The sequence below is a fragment of the Lepus europaeus genome, chromosome 2 (genome assembly GCF_033115175.1).
Source record: "Lepus europaeus isolate LE1 chromosome 2, mLepTim1.pri, whole genome shotgun sequence".
Lineage (NCBI taxonomy): Eukaryota > Metazoa > Chordata > Mammalia > Lagomorpha > Leporidae > Lepus > Lepus europaeus.
The window spans coordinates 72,632,640-72,655,296 of NC_084828.1; the positions used below are offsets into that span (position 1 = coordinate 72,632,640).

Consider the following 22,657-nt stretch of genomic DNA (forward strand, 5'->3'; position numbering starts at 1 on the left):
TAATTTTTAAAAAATATATTATAAGCTGAAAAGCCCTTCACTCAGCCCAACTTCCAAAGGGACCACTGCAGTTGAGGGGACAGCCAAGTAGGGTCAGCAACATTGCAGGCAGAACTGTAAATTTCTTGTTAGAGATGCCCCCTGCCTTTACCTGGCCAGCTCTCCTCCCAGGCCAGCCAAGTAATGAAAGTCAACAGAGTGCCTTCCCCTAGGAGGTTCACACCTCCCTTAGGATATACCCCATGTGAAGAGATAGATAGGTCTGGGCCTCTTAACTTACAAGGCCTAAAGCCCAACAGATTATTATCAAGACCCTTCTATCAGGTTCTATTTGCCTCTCAATCAGAAAAATTACTTGTAGCTTAGACAGCACCTTTCTTAGCTCCTCTAATAATGACTCTGTCCTTTGTTCTAGACCCTGTCTAGTGCACTTGGGCCTCATTCCTTTGTAATCATAACCTCTACTCTACCACCAATGGCTCTACTCTCAACCTGTGTGTACTGATGGTCCTCTTCCCCACTTAATGCTGTATAATTGTTCAGACCTGGTTAAGGCCACTCTTAGGATCATTGGTTACTATCCTCAACCTATCTTTTATGACCTTGTCTAAATATGATCAGAGTCGGGGAACTTGGAAGGCTTCCATAGCCTTGGCAACTCATGACGACAGCCTAGGGTGGTTACTGGTGCCATAAACTAGAGTGTCAATTTGTTGGGTCAACAACAGGAGCCACTATGCACTTGCTCCTGATGTGGGATCTCTGTCCTTAATGTACTGTACATTTTGATTTAATGCTATAACTAGTACTCAAACAGTATGTTTCACTTTGTGTTTCTATGTGGGTGCAAACTGTTGAAGTATTTATACTAAATTGATCTTCTGTATATAAATAGAATTGAAAATGAATCTTGATGTGAATGGAAAGGGAGAGGGAGCGGGAGAGGGGAGGGTTGCGGGTGGGAGGGAAATTATGGGAAGGGGAAGCCATTGTAATCCATAAGCTGTATACTGGAAATTTATATTCATTAAATAAAAGTTAAAAAAAAAACAAAACAACAAAAAAAAACATTAAAAAATATATATATATATTATGTAGGATCTTTGTCTTTAATGTGCTGTACACTCTTATTTAATGCTATAACTAGTACTCCAACAGTATTGCTATATGGGGGCAAACTATTGAAATCGTTACCTAATATATACTAAACTGATCTTCTGTATATAAAGAGAATAGAAAATGAATCATGATGTGATTGGAAGGGGAGAGGGAGCGGGAAAGGGGAGGGTTGTGGGTGGGAGGGAAGTTTTGGGAGGGGGAAGCCATTGTAACCCATAAGCTGTACTTTGGAAATTTATATTCATTAAATAAAAGTTTAATTAAAAAAAAGGTTTGTTCATAAAGTTTTTGTGTTGTCCTGAAAGTCTTCATTCACAATACAGTGAACCTAAGGACAAGGAAGGCAAAGCTCAGAATAAAAATGCAACTACCCAAAGGCTGCTACATCAACCTTTTTTAAGTCCAAATCCTATGGGAGGGTTACTTCTTGAACCCTCTTGTGTCAATGTTAACAATAGGAAATATAAACTGTTTCTTTTTCCATTTACTTTCTTTGCTTTGAATGAACACCCACTCAGAGGTCTTCATCTGTAACACTTTAAGTTTTTTTTATGCACCATCCACCTTCAGAGTGATATTTTAATTATTATTGGTGTTATTGTCATTATTATTATTATTTTTGCTTTTTTTTCCCCTGTGAGGACAGAACACCTCTTCCAGTTGTCCACTGTTACTTATGCTGTCACCAAGTTCTCTTTCAAAGACCTTAATTGCTCAGGACTATTTCCAGTTGGTAATCTCATCAGACAATTTTTTGAACATTCTATAGATAACCCTTCTTTTGAATTTCTAAATAGAGTCCTTTAGTAGCCCTAAAGACTACCCACCTGAAAAAAACCTTCCAACCTGGAAACTCCGTGAACTTTGAAGGGCTAACAAATACAGACTAGTAATGCTTCATTTTCTATTTCTATTAAGAATGTTATTTATTTATGATAGGAAGCAAGATAGAGGGCCAGACATAAATTCAAGTGTCCTTAACTTACAAGGCAGACATTAAGAAATACAATTTAAAGTTCATGTAACAAAAAGTGTACTTTTAAGTTTGCATTTGCAGTGACCCTGAAATCTAATATATTCATAGATTCCTTTTAAAAAACTAAAAAAAAAATTTCATGTACCTTCAAAAAGTGACAGCTCTGACCAATAAAATTATTTTAAAAACAACAAAAAAGTTTTTCTAAAAACAGTTTATAAGGAGGTGATCAGTAAGATAAATTGAAAATAGATTTGTAATCATATTGGTTTCAGAAAGTTAGCGAATGGTTAGAATGAGCAAAATTGTTTTATTATAACATGAAATCAACATAGTATCTAAAGTTGATAAACATTCACATCAGTGCATTACTGTAAAATAAATGGAATTAATTAATTTAATTATTAAAAGAAATCATTAAAAGTAGGAAGTTAGCTTCTACAATGGAGGCAGGGCAGGCCTCACTCTACTTTGGTTTTAGTTATGTGCATGTATTATTTTGGATGCACATACACAACTGCACACACGAAAATACCTTTCCTTCCTCCAAGTGCCTAGAGCGTAAATATAAGCTGCACAGAATTTCCTCTCTATATGTTGATTGGTTCTTCATTGGTTGTTCAGTTGTTTAACTGAGGGATTAAACGAATAATTCAATGCAATGGATCTTCAAAGTTTGTGGAAACCTTGTATTATGAGAAACTACATATAGACTTCAATATATTTACAGCAAACTAAACTAGTAATAACTTGTAACATGTCAAACACTATCTAATTTGAATTACCAAAGAGAAAAAGACATCATTTTGAAACCAGTCCCTATAAGAGCACTGTAAACTGTACTAAAATTGAAGTGAGGGGATGTCATTTAGTACCATCACTTGGGATGTCCGTATCTTATATTGGGGTGCCTGGCTTTGAGTCCTGACTCTGCTCTTGATTTCAGCTTCCAGCCAGTGCACAGTCCAGGAGCAGCAGATGATGGCTCATGTGACTGGGTCCCTGCCACTCAGGTGGGAGAGCTGGTCCTACCTCTTGAGTTCAGCCTGGCCTAGCCTTGGCTGTTGGCAGCATTTGGGGGGGTAAACAAATAGTTAAAATAACACATTCTCTCTCTCTCTCTCTCTCTCTCCCTTTCTCTCTCTCATTCTCTATCTCTCCCTCTGTTTCAAATAAACAAAAAAATTTAATAAGCAGTAAAATTGAAGCGAGACCAAACATCAAATTGATGATGAAGCTTTGTTACAAAGATGGTGAAATCATTGGTGCTCTATGAAGAGTTTTGGGAGAAAAAGTTCCTTTGAGAGACAAATCCCCAAAGAAACAAGCAGTTTACAAATGGATAACTCATTTTAGGAAGAGTCCAGTCTGGGCATTTGGCATTAATACTTGCAACACTGTGTGAAACACCTGTATCCTACATTGCAGTACCTGGTTTTGAGTTCCAGTTCTGCTCTCTGTTCTAGCTTCTTGCTAATATGCACCATGGTAGACACAGGTGATGGCTCAAATATTTGTATCTTGGCCACCCATGTGGGATGCCTACATTGAGTTCTAGGATCCTGGTTTTAACTCAGACAAGCCCCAACAATTACAGTCATTTGGGGAAGTGAACCAGTAGATGGAGCATCTCTCTGTCTGCCTTTCAAATAAAATGGAAATAAATAATTAAACTTTTTTTTTTTTAAAAAAAGAGGAAACCACAAGATGGAAGATGGTTAAGAGTCCACAGAAGCATACAATTCACATCTACTGGTGAGAAAAAAAATAATCCTCTTTACGCCTTAAATGAAAAATACAAACGATTAGCAACAGAAAGATTAGCCAATACATAAACATCCCATTTAGTTCAGGTTGCCCAATTCTGATTTTTTTTTTAATTTATTTGACAGGTGGAGATATAGATAGTGAGAGAGAGAGACAGAGAAAGGTCTTCCTTCTGTGGGTTCACCCCCCAAATAGCCGCTATGGCCGGTGTTGTGCCATTCTGAAGCCAGGAGCCAGGTGCTTCTTCCTGATCTCCCATGCAGGTGCAGGTGCCCAAGCACTTGGGCCATCATCCTCCACTGCCCTCCCAGGCCACAGTAGAGAGCTGGACTGGAAGAGGAGCAACCAGGACTAGAATCCGGCACCCATATGGGATGCCGGCGCTACAGAGGGAAGATTAACCAAGTGAGCTACAACGCCAGCCCCCCAATTCTGATTTAAAAATTAAAGTGGAGAAAACTTTCTGCTCAATGGGTGCCAAAACTATTGAACACAGATGAGTCACAAGAGAAGAGCTATAGATTTAAACCTTTATGCTTTTCAAATGGAAAAAAATAAATTTGTAAAGCTTGCAAATTCTAAATAGATGACCTCCATGCAACCAAGAAAAATGTATCCAAGAATGTCACCTGATACTGAGATTCTGACTCAGAGAGTCAGAAGACCAAGGTATTAGTGTACTGTAAGTTCTTCCAGGTGGAAAATGGAAACCAGGATAAGGAAGTGCCCCTTAGCAGCTTTTACTCAGAATTAAAAATTCCTGTAGTGTGGGCCAGATGCATGACTCCTGAGTGTAGTGGAGTTTTGTATCTTGCCTTAGAAGGTATAAGCATGCATTGTGTGGAACACCTTGAAGGAATACTACAGAGAAGAGGACGATAAATCAGAAGATCAGATCATATCTTCAGAGTTGAGGAGAAAAGAAATGCTATACTCCTGAAACATTTCTTCCAGAAATTTTAACAGGAGATGAAACATGCCTTTATCAGTATGATCCTGAAGATACAGCACAATCAGAGTAATGGCTACCAAGATGTGAAAAGTGATCCAGTGAAAGCAAAATTGGATTGATCAAGAGCAATTTATGAAAAACAGTTTCAGGGGAGGCTCAATGCCTTCTGCTTTCTGACTCTGGAGGGACAAAGGATGGTAACTTCTGGTCTTTGTGAGACTGCTTTGAGAAAGTCAGTCAACGCTTCAGCAGGAAAACCATCAGGAAGGCTTCACCTGGCCATCTTCACTACGATAATCCTGCTCATTCCTTGCAACAAATAAAGGTGGTCTTTCTGAGAGTTCTGATGGTAAATCATTCGGCATTCACAATACAGTCTTGATTTAGTTCCCTCTGCATACATTTTGTTCCATAATTTTAAAAAAAAGTTAAAGGCATCCATTTTTCTTCAGCTAATAATGTAAAAAAAAAAAAACGTACTTTTTTATTTTTGACAGGCAGAGTAGACAGTGAGAGAGACAGAAAGAAAGGTCTTCCTTTGCCGTTGGTTCACCCTCCAATGGAAATGCGCTGATCTGAAGGCAGGAGCCAGGTGCTTATCCTTGTCTCCCATGGGGTGCAGGGCCCAAGCACTTGGGCCATCCTCCACTGCCCTCCCGGGCCACAGCAGAGAACTGGCCTGGAAGAGGGGCAACTGGGACAGAATCCAGCGCCCCGACCAGGACTAGAACCCCGGGGTGCTGGCGCCGCAGGCGGAGGATTAGCCTATTGAGCTGCGGCGCCGGCTGACCCTCTGTTCTTTAGGGACAGACTAGGCTAGGATCAATGTTAACAAAAATGTGTCTAACTTGGTGGAGCATATGGTGCAAACTAACGTTTACATTTTAAACTTTTAATTCGATTTTCCATGAACTTTTAAAGTCCATTCATATATGATAGAATAATAATATTCATGAAGATATTGTTCATCATGCTGAATCTATACTTCTCACACACTTACTGACACTAGGGTGTAAAAACCTAGATCTGTGGCAAGTTGCTAAGATACAACCAACTGGCATTAAATACTGGCTCCAATCAGTCCACAAAATGAATTATTCACATAAAGATTATCAATTATTAATGGTTGAATTTCATAAAGTAGGCTGGAAGGACAATGTTTGGGAAATAATATTTCTATGCAATTTAGGGTCCTGGTTCCACTATAATTATTTCAAATGTTGATTGCTGAGTCTTACTACAGTTTACTAAAGCATTTGAATATTTCAGGATCCAGAAATAAGAGCACAACAAATAACCACTTCTATTTCAGAAAAGTCATTTTACACAAAATAAATAAAAGCATATTAAAATCAATCTGACATAAAAAGAAATCCTTTAATAGACTTTAATAATAAAGAAAACGGTCTTTTCTGTGGTTACCATAGCGGCAGTGATTTTTAAATACTATTCATACATATTTCAGCATTATAGTAATCAAGGTTTCCTATTGTGCTTCAAGATATTAAAAGTAACACACAATGTTATAAGCTTAGATTGCCTTTTAAATTTAAATATTGAGAAATGTTATGAATCAAAGGTTAATTTAAATTTATATGTTCTGTGAATAATAGCCAACGTGGAATATTATAGGGGCAAACATTTTACCATTAACATTCAAATAACAACAGTAACCTCCACTTAACTTTCAAGCCCACAGTGACTGGCATGGGGGGTAGTGAGGGAGGGTGACAGAGGGTGAAAATTGCAATTTGTCACAAACAGTATTTGTAGCCTGTATTCTTACTACAGGCCACATCAGATGAGTTATAAAATGGTTGCACAGTTCCTGCAATCTTTGCCCAAAGATCTATTATAACTCATTAGCAAGAAAGCAAGTAATAAGAGTAATAGAACCAGTTTTATTTCCTGGCCTTAGGGGGTACCCTGAATAGAACACCAAAGATTGATGGAATACTTGAAAGTAAAGGATGATGAAATATGATGTGAGATCGTATCTTCGTAGTTGAAGGGAAAAGAAGAAGAGACCAGAATTGACACTGGGCATTCGTCCTATTATCAAGCATTACATATCTGGCCAATACCACAGGGATTTTAAATTCTGAATAAAAGTATTGCTAAAAGAGTCTCCTTTTTCTGGTTTCCATTTCCACCTGGAAGAACTTCCAGTATGATAATACCTTGGCCTTCCAACTCTCTGAGATGGAACCAGGGAATTGAGCTAATCTATGCAAAATTGGAAGCTATGGAAATTAATTTTTATTCATATTGAAAGGCATAAAGCTATAATTTCAGGTAAAAGTGACTATTCTGTAGAGATAAACTTTCTATTATATGGTCAGTACTGAGGTCTAGACACCAAGAATGAAGCAAGTTAGAAATGGAAGGGACCAAAAGTGTTAGCATGTCCTTTAGTCTGAATGTTTCATGCTCCAGTTGGTTTTATTAGTAATAAATCTCATCAAACTGGGGGAAATACCTGTCTTCTGTGTCTTATATCTTAATTAGATCAGAACTTAGAAGGGCAAAATAGAAGCATTATGAATTAACCCTGCAAGCTCCAATAAAGAAGATCCTATGAGTATTTTGCTATATAAGTAGATACACAAATGAGATACCATGTGAGGAAACATAATACATTTACAAAGTCTCAGACCACAGACTAACAAGAAAACTAGTTCATTATTTGTGCCTTTAGATTAGCACTTTAGGAAATCTGTATACTTGCCTATATAAGCTGAATGGGACATTAAGACTTAGTTTAGAATAAAATACCCATTCCCATTGAATTTCCAAGTTCTGCGCCTGTGTGTGCTAGTTGAATTGAACCATTGAGGTCACATAAAGCAACCAGCAGGAGTGTAAGTATAAATGTGGTCCTTCCAGTCAAATCATGTATGGGCAAGATAAATCGATTTTCAGAGTCTGAAACAAATAGATACTACAGCTCCTATCTACTCCCTTAGCAAATTCCCAACTAGACTTTGATATTTTGAATGTAAGGGACTTGCCTTTCACATGCGTTCTGCAACACAAAACTGCTATACTTTATAGATTGCTTAAACCATAAAGGCTTTATTTTACTGTTATAATATCTACAATCTACACTGAAAGAGATTTGATAAGAGCAATGCAGAACTACACTGACCATGGCCATGTTTGTTTTGTCCATATAAAGTAGTTTCCAGAGAATTGTTCAGGTTTTAGCCTATACCACAATAAGGACTTCTTTTGAAGAAATCCATAAGTATCTACTAAGATTCCATTCATTAGAATGATATATTAGACTCAGCATTGTGAGGTATTCAAAAAGCTGAAGACATAGTCCTTATGCTATGGAGGTTGTTGCAATCTATAATCATGAAAGAACTAGGAAAAAGAGTCCACATTCCTTATTTTACAGATAAAAACAGTACTAGAGGACTTAAGTAACAAGCCTCAGAGCAGAGCCTCAGTAACAGGTTGGAACTGAGCACTACATGTTCTGAATACATTCATCCGATTCTTTGTCCCAGAGCTTTTGCTTCTCTTTGTGGAGCTAAAAAGTAAAGCTAGAAAGATGTCAAGATTCTGAGTACCATGTAGTATACCCTTCCCCAATTTCCTGCAAAGTCTACAAATAGAACAAAATGTTGTGACTAGACTTCTTATGGATTCCAGTGAAGAAAGTGAATCTGGAATCTAAACTGAAAATGGACGAGAGATGAGATATATGGACAGAAGATACAAAGGCAAATATATATATGTGTGTATGTGTGTGTGTGTGTGTCTGTGTGTATATGACAGTGAAAGCAAAGGAGTTATTAATGATTTTCTAACAAAAGTCATCATGATCCTGGGTAAACCACCTTATTTCTCCAAGACTATCATCTGCATGGTTGAAGGAATTAGCCATGTGTAAAAAAAAAAAAAAAAAGTAGTGAGATCCTCAGATGAAACAGAGATATAATATTCTGCCTGCTTAAAAAATATTGCAAAATGTCTTAAAAATAGTATCTATTTGCTCAATAAAGCTTTGTGTTATTTCTTTAGGGACACAATAATAATTTGTCTCATATGAATATAACATTTTCTATCAATTTATATAAAATACAAATGATGTGTCTGGGGTTAATCATATATCATGCTACATTTTAATATTTTTACAATATTCCTCTTAGCTATAGCCTGGAAAGGTCTGGATAGATGGAGCAGGGGGAAAAATGAGATTATTTTAAGATAAACTATGCAAATTCATAAAAACCAACTATCTTCTCTATACATTGGATCCTTTGTATAAAAGAATAAAATAGTTCAAAATAATCTATGAGATCATTTGCTCATGCTTTCTAATTTTATCGTCATCATTAGTGATATCTCACTGACCACTACCCTTTTTGGTCCTCTAGAATCCACAATTCTGTAAGTGATAATAGGTTTCTTGCTTCCACACACTCTCCCCTTTATCTTCCTTATGTGTGGCATCTCTGGCAGCCAAATAATCTTCCAAAAGGCTAGCTTCTTAAACAATTCTTCAATGTATGTTCTATTTCTCTTTATCATCCATCTAGGTATCTATCTATAAATCCATCTAGCTTCCATTGCGCTTTTGTTGCAGACACTGATACCTAAAATATAACACAACAATCGGCTTACTATCTCTTGGAAGCTAAAGAAGCCTTCTGTCTGATTCTTCTTTTCTAGTTCCAACAGAAATCCCTGCAGAGCCATGGACATAAGGGAAAGACCCTCCTTCTGTTCCCCTCTCTAGTTTTCTGCTCAAAATCATGCCCAGTTTTAGCAAATAAGTCATGGACTTCAAATCAGCAGCTTTATATATCTGTTGGCTCCAACATGTCTGAATACATTTGAGAAACGTGTGTGCTCAGAAGTAAAAAAAAAAATCTGTGAGTTAGGAGGTTTTTCTCTGATTTCTGGAGTTTGTTAGAGAAGGGAAGGGGGAAGGGGAAAGCCCATAGGCACAAAGCTTCTTGCTCAAGATTGCTCAGTAGAAAATGTATTTATGTGCTCTCTTCTCAATCTACAAAGTCACAGTCATGAATCTGTGGCACTGGGAGCAAAATAGTTCCCTAAAATTATTTCCTTATCTATCAATTAAAGTATGCTGTGTATGTTTTGAGAACTAATTTCAAGTTTCACTGTGCTCTCTATTCTTCATGTTGGAGATGAAAATAATTTTCAAGTCATTCTTAATTAAACACTTATAATGTCTGAATCCACAAGTGCCTGTCCAGAAATGTTAGTTTATTTGCTGTGACATTTAGAGTTATCCTATCCCATGCCAGGTTCTTATGGCAGGGAGTAGACACAGACATAATCTATCTTTGTAAGGGTTTCCAAAATTCGGCAATGTCTACCCTTAAGTACGGACATCTGCCAATGACTTAGGGGATTTTGAAGAGAGGATTCTGGAAAGTGGGGAAAGAGTGAAATCAAAACTTTATAAGAAAAAAATATCTAGTCATTTTACCCAGCTGAAGTGACATGTTATACAAATGACCCAGGGCCCAGACTCTTGCTAAGTTACAGACTGCAGATTGCCTTTTATCTTCACCATCCAAGCCTTCTCCCCTTCCAATATCCCTACAGAATGACCACTCACAAGACCTTGACCTGGAGCACTGGTGGGGGTAGAAGTACAACAACTGAGTTCTTCCAAAACATCAGCTATGGGTGGGGGAAGCATTCCTACTGACATGCAAAAAGGTCTCTGATGTACAATCTGTGACAGAGCATACAGGAGACAGCATGTCACATCCTGAAAGTAGGACTAAAGACCAAATTCTTAACAAACAAAAACACTGCCAAGGAACTCCTCAAAACCGCACAGGACAGTGGTCATTCTTCAATATCTACTGTTTCAGAGAGTGCAGAATGACAAACAATTGCAATAAAATCAGAAATATTTTAAATGAATTTGAATTTCACTCATCACAACACTGGTAAATACTAGCAGTGCATCTATGATTTGGGCTTGCTTTTTATTCTGTAGTCAGAAGTTTCTGGATGTGTTTAGGATTTTGAGGCTGCAATATTTTTGATTCCCCAAGTATTCGAACGACTGAGCCATTGGACCAGATCAGAGTGAGACCCAGCCAGAAGAGCAGAGATTCAGAGATTCCCAACAGTGGCTAGTTGTGCATGAACATGCAGACTTCTGAGCAGCCTACATCTTAGAAAACAATCCAGTGGCCCGTGAAGAGCCCAGTGATGCTCTGGGAAGGCCCAGAGACACAGCACCCTGAGCATGTCTCAGGGAACCACAAGCTAGCAGGGAAACCTGCAGCTGCTGCAACTAGAGCTACAAGTCAAGAGAGCACTGAGCCTGACAGCTCAGGAAAATGACCCACTTCTTGCCGACTCAGACAAAAAAGGCTTCACTTAGGCCTAGGGAAAGTGTCTCTAATAAGGCCATCCGTTAGCCACGTCGCCCGAGTCCCCCTCAGCAATTCCTCATTCCCTCCCTTTCCACCTCCCACCCTGAAGCCAGCCATTAAGGCAGCAGGGACTGGGGAAAATGAAGCTGTTGGGCTCAGTAAATATTACTGAGCTCCACAAGGAAACACAGTCCCATTATTTAGGCTCCTGTGTCCCAGGCACATTTTGACCACATCCATTTAGTAGAAAGGTGAAGGAGGAAAGCAGGCTGGCTATGCAACAGGAATCAGTCCTCCACCTCCTTGCTTAGGCAAAGTCATCACCAAAAGCCAAAGAAAGAGCTGCTCAGCCACAGTTCCAAAGGGTTTGAACCTGGAGCACACAGGACATGAGAAACCACAAAACCATAGAGAGGAAGAATTCAAGGGTCTTACAGTTTATCAGAGGTCTCTGCTCCCCCATTGACTTGATTTGTAGCATACACAGAGTCACTTAAACTGCAAGCAATGGTCTGTCTTGGCTAAAATGGGGATCATACTCTATTCTATCACCTAAGTTTACATATGGTACTCATAAGATATTAGACACATCTTGACTGTAGAAAAAAGATTCACATTTTGGGAAAAGATCATTTTTGATCATTTTTAACAAAAAAAGGAAAATAAGTTCAATAAATAACATCGTTTAATACATGGTTTTTCACATAATGCCTCAGAATATTTTGGTACTCTGAAATGATAAAATTAATATATTGAGTACATTTCCCATGTATTTGGGAAATTACAATAATATTTTTAATATTTGGAAATGAAGGGAAAAAAAGAAAAGTTGATATCCACCATGACCAAGATCATTTCAATTTAAATATACCTAGTGAAATGAAATTCTTAAAATGAAAATATGCAATAAAAAACTGCACTCATATGCCTGAGACCTGAAGTATTTTACCACGGCTGAAAGCTGCACCATCAAATTACTCATAGGCTTCCTCTGACAACCATAGTGACTGTTAATGACAACTGACACTGAGTTGAAGACAAAGATCAACTCGACCTTTTGTATTTAAGGTCTAAAAAAACAAACAAAAAGAAATAAAATGAAACAACACAAAGACTTAGACCAAACACTTAAAATCCAGTGAAGCAGGGCAGGATGACAGAAGATTGTGGCAAGAGCATTTTTAATGCTCTTTATCCTAGAAAGAGGTAGATTGTCTGTTGACTTTCTATAGTATCTATACCTCTTCTGCAAAAGTATTTATACCTTTTCTAAGCAAGCTGTCCACCCTGAAGGGCGTGGCAAGTAGTTCCAACACTGAACTGAGACGAATGCGTTTCATGGATGAATCACTGGAGAAACCACTGGGCCCTATCCCTCAAACATGTTTTCACGGTGAAAAGTATTCCAGCCAAACCATTAAATTGGGTTCTACAAGGTGAATTTAAAATATTAAATAAAAAATATATACAAATATATACAAGGTGAATTTAAAATATTAAATAAAAAATATATACAAATAGGATTTTAGAAATTATAAGGACAGACAAGCAACTTATTTCCTTGAAACAAATCTATCATGATAGAACTAGTAATTTCACTTGAATTTGTGGTTCTTCCTTCCTCTCCTGTGAAAGCATTCCCTAAAGAAAAATGGTTAACCACCACTGTGTGGCGAGGGTGAAAATGCACCAGCCTTTCCATCACCTACAGCAGCTCTGATGGGCATGGATTGGTGGATACTCTGGCTCAGGTCTCCGCCTTGTAACAGACACTGCTCAAGGGCTCCAAATATTAAATCAATACTCATTTACTGTAGAGACCATGGCAATCTGTCAAGAAGGATGAAGGTGCTCTCAAATGAAGGCACAGGTAATTGTGACCCAATGATGCAACAGAAAAGGCCCACTTGTTATGCTAATCACCAGTAGCTTTCTAAATAACAGATTCAGTGTGTTTATGCCAGCACAGTTTCAGAAAATTTTCCTTTCAAAATAAACATGCCTGGGGTGGCCCTGGGCAGAACAGTGACTCACTCTGCTTCTGCAAATATGCTCATTTTACATGCTTCTCCTTCCGCTTCCTAACTATCACCCTTCATTGCTCTAAGCCCCTAAAATACTTTCCCAACAATTATTTATAACAGCAATCACCTCTGTGAACTTCTCCCCCTAAAACCCAATTTATTTAGGACCACCTCCCGTCTGCTCACTTTCTAAAACAGGAAGAAGAGCATATCAATGCTTTACACAGTACCTGACATATAGGGAATGTCCTATCACTTTCTAAGGACTGTTGAATAAATGTCTCCCACTACAAATAAGGGTTATATTATTTCAGCACTTAGTTTTAGTGTTTAATTTAATCTGAATAGCTATGGTCTTTCACCATGTACCAGCTCCACTAAAACACAACAGCCATTCAAACTTTACAGTCTGGCTTCTTTTTAAATTATCTTTCCATAATGCCTTTTGTGCATGAACACAGTGGGAGATCAATACCTGGTTGTGGAATAAAAAGAATCTTTGGATGTATGAGTGACTGGCTGGACAGTTGGTATCTCTCTAGCGGGAACACCAACATTTAAGTGTCACCAGTCCACTAGTATTCCCATTAAGATACACACAATAGTAAGGACTAGTATGCAAGTTAGTCACATGTGTTATTATCAGCCTACCAAATAAATTCATTTGTTTTCTAAATCAGAGGATCTAGAGTTCAAAGTATTTTCACATCTGCTATAACAGGGATCTGAAGTCCTAACTACATATAATCTTAGCATGTCTTTGTGTTTGTTTTCCATGAACTATGGAATTAATATGTGCCCATGAACACTGAAAAATGAAACAACTACAGAGGCTTTCTCAGTCTCACACATGGCTGGCTTCCTTCTGAATGAGGGTAAATAGTAACGGAAATGTCAAGTTGTCTCTGACTTGAATCGAGCAAACTACAGAAGTCATGCATCCTGTGGGAGATATTGGGGAAAATGAAGAGTTTGAGAAAATTGCATGTCATTAAAGTTTAGAAAAATTAAAGATGCACATGATTCTCCTTAATTCAAATTGCAAACATTGAAGAAGACTGTAAAAGGACTGGCTGCTTTGGCACCAAAGGATTGAATGCATGATTATGAATACACAAATTCTTGCATGCGGGCATCAGACAAGTAATTTTGAATGGACTGTTTCCTATTTTTGGTTTATAATTCTATGTCTATTATGTCTCAGAGGGAAGCAAATAGGAAGAACTCCTATCTTGACTCTCCTTGAATGTGAAGAGCACTGAAATATTCTGCACCGGTAAAAACTATGTCAACAGATATTCAGCAACGTCTCAGTGAGTCAGGCATCTTCATGGTCTGAACATGGCCCAGAGTAAGTGCTTGTGAAGTATATAGAGAGGTTAATCAAAAATGTTACAGTCACTAACCCTGCGAGCGAATCATCTGTACGTGCAGATTGGCACGGGCAGACCCAGAGCACAACAGATTTAACAACTGGATGCACAGAACAATCTTTTACACGGTGTGTGATATTTGGGTTTTTATCTCTTAAATCATTGTGAAAAGCAAGTGTGAACTGATGGAAGTGTTTAATACAGCCCAGCAAATGTAAGGGATGCCATCAAGTAAATGACACGGCTGAAGCAGTTCCTATAAAGGAGTGTGATAAGGGGTTAGAGCAAGTACGAAACCTCCCAAAACAATTATAAAGGGAACATAAATGGTTTTCAGCTTACCAAGTGCACCACAGTTGTTCATATGTACATTGTCCCATTGCCTGTGCTAACCTTATATAGTCTGTTTATCTGGTAGAGTGTTCTATGCAACTCACCAAAGATACAGCTATGCCCCAAAACTTGAGGACTTGAGGACCACTAAGATAACCTCCTCCTTCAAACGTTTGGTCAGGTGTTGATTGAAGGGAAAGTAAGTATGTAAAATATTTTCTATGTACCATAGAAAAATGGGTAAGTTATAGGAGTATACAGATGAAGGAATATATGATGGTATGGGGCTGAAAGACAAGTTCAAAATCAAGGAGGCTTCCATCTGGTATGAAAGCCAGATGCACATTCCAACATGCAGAAGAAGATATTCTAGACAAAAGAAACTACAGGGACAATGTTGTGTGACAACATGGTATCCACGAAGAAACAATAAAGCCATATTTGTTGAAGTTCAGAGACTAAAGGTGAGAGTGGTGAGTTGTGGGAAAAGGAAGCTGAGCAGAGAAGCATGGCCAGTAATCATACAAGCATGTATTCATCCAAAATGAAGACAGAACTAGAACTTTTTGAGATTAGAACATTAACATATATTTTAGAAATATCTCTGTAGCAGCAGTTGGGGTAATGCATTTTCTTGGGTATGAAGAACAACAAGGACCTTATTACAACAGCCCTAATGCCTGCTAAGGAACCTAAACTACAGCATTGGTGTTGATGGTATCTAAACTGGATACATGTGCAATGCTGCATGGAAATTTATGCTAATACGTTATTGGTAGGGAAGCTAGAGAAATGAAAGGAAAAACAGTTTCATCTCACTATTTGTCAATGATTTCCTGAGAGAAGAAAAGGACAGGAAGGAAAAATCCAGAATGCAGAGAAAGGGATGTTAGACTATACTATACATCCAGTGCTAGTCTGATACAAGTTTATCTTCTAAAGACAGAAATAACACAGGACAACCACCTTTTGTTTAAGCACAGAGCTCCAGTCTCCTTCCCCACTCCACAGGTAGACCCAAAGATTACAGATGCTGCTGCCTTGTGCATCAGTATGGTTCTCTCATGAAATATCACATTTATAGTCCATAGCATTTACTGTAAAGGCAGACATCTCGTTTTAGCATCAGTTCATTTACTCCAAAAAGTGAGTCAACAAAAGGAAATAGAAATGTGTTGAGCGCAAGAATACAAACCTAATTTGCTATGGATCTAAAATCCGAGTCCATGCATTGCACAGTTTATTTTATCCCAACTCATTTCATCTTGAATAAATATGCCCTAGAATCTCCCAAGTTTAGCACAAGATACCCTTGAATCAAAAAGAATCTGCCCAGTGTTCCAACTACCATTTCTAGTCTCAGTTTGTTAAGATTTTATTTATTTATTTGAGAGGTAGAGCTACAGACAAAGAGGGGGAGATGGAGAGAGAGGTCTTTAATCTGCTGGTTCACTCCCCAAATGACCATAAAGGCCAGAACTGTGCAGATCTGAAGCCAGGTGCTTCTTCCAGGTCTCCCACATGGGTGTAGGGATCCAAGCATTTGGGGAATCTTCTACTGTTTTTCCAGACCATAGCAGAGAGCTGGATCAGGAGGAGCCAGGACACAAACCAGCACCTATATGGGATGCCATCACTGCAGGTGGAGTCTTAGTCCACCTAGCCACAGCATCAGCACCTCATTTTTTCAATTTCACTGTAATCCTTTATCTTTTTCAGATTAAACTAGGATCTAGCTCACAAGAAAAACAAATTGGGGCCGATGTAGCAGCTTAGCAGGTAAAGTTGCTGCCTGCCTGCGTATGGGCACCAGTTCGAGTCCTGGCTGTTCCACTTCCAATCCAGCTCTCTGCTGTGGCCTGGGAAAGTGGTAGAAGATGGCCCAACTCCTTGGGCTTCTGCACTCACATGGGAGACCCAGAAGAATCTCCTGGCGCCTAGCTTTAGATCGGCCCAGCTCCAGCCATTGTGGCCATTCAGGGAGTGAACCAGTGGATGGAAGACTTCTCTCTCGATCTCTCTGCCTCTCTGTAACTCTTTCAAATAAATAAATTTAAAAAAATTAAAGAAGTGAGAGAAAAACAAATAGAAAGACAACAGATAGATGATAGAAATAGATACATCGAGAGAATAACATTGATATTAAAGTGAAAGGATCAAAACACGATGAAAACATATACTTCTTCATTTAAAAAATTTGCATTCATCACAATATTGTATGTATTTCCAAAATTCCTTCATAAGACCCATTCTGTAATAGTATGCTAAGGATGATCTTATCTGATCTAGTGAAAATGGCAGAATAAAAAGGCTTTTCAGGAGAAGTCAAAGTTAGAATAGTCTGAAGTATGACACACACTCAACTCCAGCTATAGGTAATCTGGATTTCTTCTGAACAACACTTTGTCTGTCATACAGAACTTATTTCTTGGTACTTTTTAATCATATATTCATTTTTTCTTCCATTACTATTTTGGCCATTAGCTCCTTTTAAATGAAGTTAATTTTTAATTCAACAAATATGTATTGAAAGAGTATCATGTCCCAGGAACTGTGCTGGGGTCTGAAGAAACAGCAGGGTATGAAACCAAGTGCATAGCCAGAATAGAACGTGTCAAATCAGAAAGTGCTTAACAATCCCGTATGCAAGATTCCACAAGTGATATTTATTAACTGTGGGAGCTGTGGGGAGTGTAGAGTCAGAATCTCTCATTCATGTCCATATTCAAGGCACATCCATACAGCACTAAGGTAGCACTTCTGAAATGTGGATTATATAGATGGGTTTTAATGGAAATGAAAAAAAAAAATGAAGAACTGAATAGAGGATCCTGTGTTACTTTTGCTTTGAGGCCCAGATACTGGTTAAAAAACAAACAAACTGCAGTGAGATCTTCAAAAGCATGAAGCTTGTAATGTTAGTCATCCCTGCACTCAGTGGGAAAAGTGGCCAGAAGATTGTACTGTCCTGACTCCACAGCTGCAGGGCAAAGAGATGAGTTGGCAAAGACAACAGATCTATAAAACAAAAGTCATCATACACGATAATAGCATCACTGTTTTCTGCATGTCTCTTGTTCTATTTTCTGAAAGCAAGCATACTTTGAGTGAAAACAGGTTTTATGTCCCAGCAATAAAGAGGTATAACGATAAAAATATATGTCATATCAGCAGGCATGTCTCTAAATAGAATGTTTTACCAAGTTTCCCAAGAGGCGTCTGAGGCTCTTGAAATTATAGGGTATATGAGCTTCCCTGCAGGGTAGCCTTTGAACCACAACTCATTGTCAATCCAACGAAGGGTGGGAATGAAGGATGTGTGTTCTTGCCTTAGCATTTCCAGGTTTCTCTCTTAAAATGGAGGCCATCACTCAGCAAGAAAAGGGATGTACCGTCAGTGTGGGTCAAGGGAAACTTGATCATTTTAATTGCATTCATTTAGGGGAAAAACACTTCTCAGATCCTTACCTAAGCCTTCACTTTCTCACTGCCAAGTGTGACTTAGGGCAAAGCAATCAAAAACTGCCAGCACTCTCTTAAGTGGACACAGTGATGTAATAAGTCACTCAGGCCAGCAGATCTTCCACATATCACCTCTGTTTGGGTTTGTAATCATATTTTCAGCTGAGTTACTTTCTTAATTATATTTTCCTTAGGTGAATATTAGACCTTATATGTTATTCTTCAGAATCTACTAGCAAGACAGGTAGAAGGTTCTAGAAATATCCAGGCCTTTGGAGGGTGCAAGCATGGATTGTTCAGTACGTGAAGGTTAATTCCCAGTGCAAATATTCCAAAATCAAGTGCATTTTAGTGTGTGCTCCTGCCCTCTTGGATGGCTCTCCTGCCGGGTGATGGCACCTAGGAAACCTCAAAGGACTGTTGTCCTCTAGGCCAGGCCTGTATTTCATAAAAATCATACACTGTTGTTCAAAATAGTAAAAATTAGAAACAACTTAATATTCAACAATAAAGGACTAGTTAAACAAATTATAATACATCAATAAGATGGGTTCTTGCAATATTAAAACAGCATTTATAGAGAATTTTAATGACTTGGGAAACAGCTTATGATATACCATAAAAAGGAAAAACATCAGGTTATAAAATTGACTATACAATATTATCACTACTATATGGTTAAGAGCACAGCTGTTGGAATCTGGTTTTGTACACCTGAATCCTGATTATGATGATTACCAAATAGAGTAAACTACTTCATCGGTTTCTTTATTTACCATATGCCCAATCATAACAACATATATCTGATAGTGTCATTATAAAGATGAAGAGATGATTAATGTGTCCATAGAATGCCTGGAACAGAACAGGCACAATAAATGATATAACTTTTATTTATTTCAAATCAAACCTAACTTTGTTCACACTAATTCTTCCACCTAGAAATCCTTCCTCTATTTTAAAATTAACCTATGAGCTGCTACTTTTTCTCTAGGATTTACTCACATGTAATCCACATAGAAAATAAAGCTTTCTCTCAGGCAAGGTGCTACAGCACTTGCTGGACTGTGGGGCACAGCAGCAGGTTAAGCCTCCGCCTGCAGTGCCAGCATCCCATATGGGCACCGATTCATGATGTGGCTGCTCCTGCTCCAATCCAGCTCTCTGCTTATGGCCAAGGAAAGCAGTGGAAGATGGTTCAAGTGCTTGGGCCCCTGCACCCATGTGGGAGGCCCAAAAGAAACTCCTGGCTTCAGATCAGTCCAGCTCTGGCCATTGCGGCCATTTGGGGCGTGAACCAACAGATGGAAGGTCTCTCTCGATCAATATCTCTCTCCCTCTCTCCCTCTCTCCCTCTCTCTCTTTCTCTCCCTCTCTCTCTATTTCTCCCTCTGCCTGTAACATTGCTTCTCAAATAAATAAATAAATAATAAGTAAATAAATAAATAAATGGCTTTCTCTCATGACCACCCTTTTCTAGACAAAATTAATCAGGTCTTTCTTTTTATTGACAGGGCATTTTACAATAAATCCTTTCCCCACATCTATGCCACAGGATGCTAGCCAGTATCTTTCTCTATTAAATGTGGACTCCTCAAGATCAAGGGCCGTATCTTATTCCTTTTCATAGCCCCACAGCCCAGCAAGTGCAGCACATAATAGCCAGTCCACATTAGATTAATGTGTGCAAGCTAAGCTCTGTGAGTGAAGCAGCTAGGAGGGAGAGATGAAATGGTAGTTTCTTTCTCTGACTTCCATGGGCTCAGGTGTACCTCTGTGGTCTGGAGAAAGAATATTTTCAGTCTGTATTTCATAACTCCAAATTCTCCTAATTATTATTTTCTTTCCACTGTTACCTTTCCTAAAACACCATACTTATCCTGATGACTGAAGCAGTGTAGTTTAACAGAATAAAATATGAATTTGGCAGTTAAAAGTCCAGATTGAACTGCTGACACTGCCACTATGATCTTGAACCACTCACTTAACTTCTAGGAACCTGTAAGATGGGATGATAATACCCAATCTGCTCCCATCCTTTCCTCTTGGTTATTTTAAGTATCAAATCAGAGAATGCACGCAAGAGCATTTTGGAAAAGCAGCATACAATGTAAGATATCATCATTTGTTCTTTTGCTTATAAAGCTTTGCTCATTTAGAAGTTCACACTTAAAGGAGATCTTACAAATGCATAGTATCTTATAATTCTTTCACAAGGTAAAGAACATACTGTCAATATTTCCTTTTTCCTCATTTTACAGATAAATTGTTGGAAAGATGGAGACGTTTAAAATTTTCATAGTTCATCGCTTCTCGGCCTTTTGGCTAAGATCAAGTGTAAAATTTTTATAGTTCATACAGAGTACACTAAAATTGGGGAATGGCAGTCACATTAATATTTAAATATACAAATACATCCCTTTGTTCTTTTTATAAGCATCAATTAACAGTTACGACAAAAAGGCCCACATGATTCCTATTTTGTTGACAACATCATTCTCCTATCTCACAGACAAAACGAGGCACAGCTAGGCTAAGTCTACAGATGTGACTGCAGATTACCAAGTAGGATCTGGTAAAAGAATTGAGAATTGCTTTTTAACACAGTGCTGTCCAAATGAACTTTAGGTAATAATGAAAATGTGCGATACTCTGACTGTTTGCTATAATCACTAGCCATGCATAAGCTTTAGTGCTTGCAATGGGTTTGTCAGACCGCAGAACTTGATTTTTCATCTAATGTAAATTTAAGTGGGCAAAGGACCTCAACAGGCCATTCTCAAAAGAAATATAAATAGCCAACAAATATATGAAAAATTATTCAATATCAATAGCTATCAGGGAAATGCAAATCAAAACTAAAATGAGATATCATCTCACTCTTGTGAGAATGGCTAAAATTTAAAAGACAGAGAATAACAACTGCTGGTGTGGATGTGCAGAAAGGAGAAAATTTATACACTGTTGGTGGGAATGTAAATTACTGCAGTTACTGTAGACAACAGTATGGAGATTTCTTTAAAAACTAGAAATGAACTTGCCATATGATCCAGCAATCTTACTTCTGGGTAAAGAAAGGAACACATTGTATCAAAAAGATACCTGCACCCCCATGTTTATAGCAGCACCATTCACTATAGTCAAAATATAGAATCAACCAAGGTGTCCATCATCAGATGACCAGATAAATTGTGGCATACGTACACACTGGAATATTATTCAGCTAATAGAAAGAATGAAGTTCTACTATTTTCAGCAAAATAGATGCAACTGGAGGACATCGTGTTAAATGAAATAAGTCAGACACAGAAACACAAACACCACATGTTTTCCTTTACATATGGGAGCTAAAATTGTTTAAAAATTTTAAAAATGGAAGAAATGGCTGTGTGTATCAGTATTGCTGCAAATATAGTTTTGTTAAATTTTGTTTTATAGTTTTGTCAAACTAACGGTTATGAATATTCTACTACTATAGTTTATAGTAGTTTATAGTTTTTATAGCTCCATGATTACTTTGAAATTTACTGTATATGGGTGAAATAGTCATTTATCCATGATTAACTTTTAAAGCCCTTGGTTACATTTCCACATAACTAGGGTCTTTTTCCTTTGTACCTGCTGAATTCTTTATTTACTGGAGTATCAAGCCCTTGAGTGCAATGTAAATTTAAGATATGTTATTTCAAAAGCTGCAAAGGGAGAAAGAGAGAAGAAGGAATTGAGGGAGAAAGAGAATATCGTTAAATTCTCAGAAGTGTATCCATGAACTACGTTGAACCTGCTAAAAAATTAAAAGTAAAAATAAATAAATAGAATGATATAGTCTGTCAAAAAAAATTCAGTAGTCTACATTCAGCTAGTGGCGGCAAAGGGTAGTGAACAGTGACATTCTAATCAGTCACAATGCTTAGCATGAAGTTCCTCCTACCACATGTGATACAAATATGAACTTTAGTATTTACTCCTTAGCCAAATTAATGCTTACAAAGAATGTCAGTTTATTATCTTAAAATGTGAAAGAAAACTTCGGCACAGACTGTCAGCATGGCCACTGTGTTTCCTCCAAGGAAAGAACATCATGATCAGAGATTGGCAGAGGGGTCTCAGAGGTTGGATTAGGGGGCATAGAATCAGAACGAGGAAGGTGATTGGAGGATTCCAGTGTAACCTGGCCCAAGGGATTAAGGGGAGTTATTACTAGACTATTTAGTTCAGCCACAAAGATTTCCCTTGGATATTGCTGTGCCAGGCAATACCCTTGTTTGCTGACT

General features: G+C 38.0%; 1 protein-coding gene and 1 pseudogene across 3 annotated transcripts in view; one reads left to right on the top strand and one right to left on the bottom strand.

The window, feature by feature from the left end:
- LSAMP (limbic system associated membrane protein) overlaps positions 1-22,657 on the bottom strand; it is a 669,653-nt gene that overhangs the window by 510,359 nt on the left and 136,637 nt on the right. The gene's annotated exons all lie outside the window — the stretch shown is intronic.
- Positions 20,689-20,850, top strand: LOC133752484 (U2 spliceosomal RNA; annotated as a pseudogene).